Below are 2,260 nucleotides of genomic sequence, written 5' to 3'. Positions count from 1 at the left end.
GATCGAGTCCCGCGTCGGGCTCCCTGCTCAGCAGGGGTCTGCTTCTCCCTCTGACCCTCCCCCTCTCATGCTCTCTCTCTCATTCTCTCTCTCAAATAAATGAATAAAATCTTTAAAAAAAAAATAAAGACTGAATACTATTCCATTGTGTCTGTACATACACCATGTTTTCTTATCTCTTTATCCATCAACAGGTACTTGTTTCCACACCTTGGCTATTGTAAATAATGCTGCAATGAACATGGGAGTACAGATATCTCCTCTAGATAATGGTTTCATTTCCTTTGGATATATACTTGGTAAGTAGGATTGCTGGATCACATGGTAGTTCTATTTTTAATTTTTTGAAGAGCTTCCATCCTGTTTCCCATAGTGGTTGTACCAATTTGCAGTCCTTCCAATGGTGCACGAGAGTCCTTTTTTCTCCATAGCATCTCCAGCATTTGTCATTTTTTTGTCTCTTTGATAATAGCCATCTTAACAGGTGTGAGATAGTATCTCGCTGTGGTTTGGATTTGCATTTCCCTGATGACGAGTGATGCTGAGCATCTTTTCATGTGTCTGTTGGCCATTTGTACATCTTCTTGGGAAAAATGTCTATTCAGGTCCTTTGTCCATTTTAAATTGGGTTATTTGAGGGTTTTTTGTTTGTTTGTTTTGTTTTGTTTTGTTTTTGCTATTGGCTTGTATGGGTTCCTTGTGTATTTTGGGTATTAACCCTTTATCAGATATGTGGCTTGCAAATATTCTCTCCCATTCTGTAGGTTGCCTTTTCATTCTGTTGAATGTTTCCTTTGCTGTGCAAAAGCTTTTTAGTTTGATGTAGTCCCAGTTGTTTATTTTTGCTTTTGCTGTCAAATAAAAAAAAATCATTTCCAAGACCAATGTCAAGGAGCTTATTCTTCTATGTTTTCTTCTAGGGGTTTTATGGTTTCAGGTCTTATGGTCAAGTCTTTAATCCATTTTAAGTTGGTTTTGGTGTGTGGTGTAAGACAGGGGTCCAGTTTTATTCTTTTGCATGTAGCTGTCTAGTTTTCCCAACACCATTTACTGAGGAATCTGTCCTTTCCCCAATGCACAGTCTTAACTCTTTTGTCAAAAATTAGTTGACCAGGGGCACCTGGGTGGCTCATTTGTTAAGTGTCTGCCTTCGGCTCAGGTCATGATCCCAGGGTCCTGGGATCGAGCCCCGCATCGGGCTCCCTGCTCCGTGGGAAGCCTGCTTCTCCCTCTCCCGTTCCCCCTGCTTGTGTTCCCTCTCTCGCTGTGTCTCTCTCTGTCAAATAAATAAATAAAATCTTTAAAAAAAAAATTAGTTGACCATAGATGCATGGGTTTATTTCTGGGCTCTGCATTCTGTTCCGTCGATCTATGCGTCTGTTTTTATGCCAGCACCATATGGTTTTGACTATGAAAGCTTTGTAATACAGTTTGAAATCAGGAAGTGTGATGTTTCTAGCTTTCTTCTTTTTTTCTAAAAATTGCTTTAGCTATTCAGGGTCTTTCGCAGTTTCATACAAATTTGAGGGTTATTTGTTCTAGTTCTGTGAAAAGTACCATTGGGATTTTGATAAGAATTACATTGACTCTGTAGATTGCTTAGGATATTATGGACATTGTAATAATATTAATTCTTCCAATCCATGAGCACGGAACTTCTTTCCATTTATTTGTGTCTTCTTCAATTTCTTTCATCAGTGTCTTAACAGTTCTCAGTGTACAGATCTTTCACCTCCTTGGTTACATTTGTTACTATGTATTTTATTCTTTTCGATGCTATTATAAATGGTATTGTTTTATTTCTTGAGGCATTTTAGAATGCTTTATTCTTTTTCTATTTTTAAAAAATATGGACTGCTTCATGAATTTGCACGTCATCCTTGTGCAGGGGCCATGCTAATCTTCTTTGTATCGTTCCAATTTGAGTATATGTGCTGCCGAAGCAAGCACAATGGTATTGTTTTCTTAATTTCTTTTTCTGATAGTTTGTTGTTGGTGTATAGAAACACAGCTGAGGGGTACTTGGGTGGTGCAGTTGGTTAAGCTTCTGACTCATGGTCATGATCTCAGGGCTGTGAGATGGAGCTCTGCGCTCAGTGGGGAGTCCGCTAAAGTTTCTCTCTCCCTTTCCTTCTGCCCTTCCCCTTGCTTGTGCGCTCTCTCTCTCTAAAATAAATAAATAAATCTTAAAAAAAAAAAAAAAACTGATTTTTGCATGTTGACTTTGTATCCTGCTACCTTACTAAATTGCTTTATTAGT

General features: G+C 38.5%; 1 non-coding gene across 1 annotated transcript; it reads right to left on the bottom strand.

The window, feature by feature from the left end:
• Positions 1–1,843: 1,843 nt before the first annotated feature.
• LOC116647219 lies at positions 1,844–1,950 on the bottom strand. The gene has a single exon (XR_004302300.1). It is a non-coding gene; the product is annotated as a U6 spliceosomal RNA (small nuclear RNA).
• Between the last annotated feature and the right edge of the window lie 310 nt (positions 1,951–2,260).

This window comes from Phoca vitulina, unplaced genomic scaffold (assembly GCF_004348235.1).
Source record: "Phoca vitulina isolate PV1807 unplaced genomic scaffold, GSC_HSeal_1.0 scaffold39, whole genome shotgun sequence".
NCBI lineage: Eukaryota > Metazoa > Chordata > Mammalia > Carnivora > Phocidae > Phoca > Phoca vitulina.
Note: the sequence above shows the minus strand (reverse complement) of the source record. Positions and strands in the feature narration are given on the sequence as shown.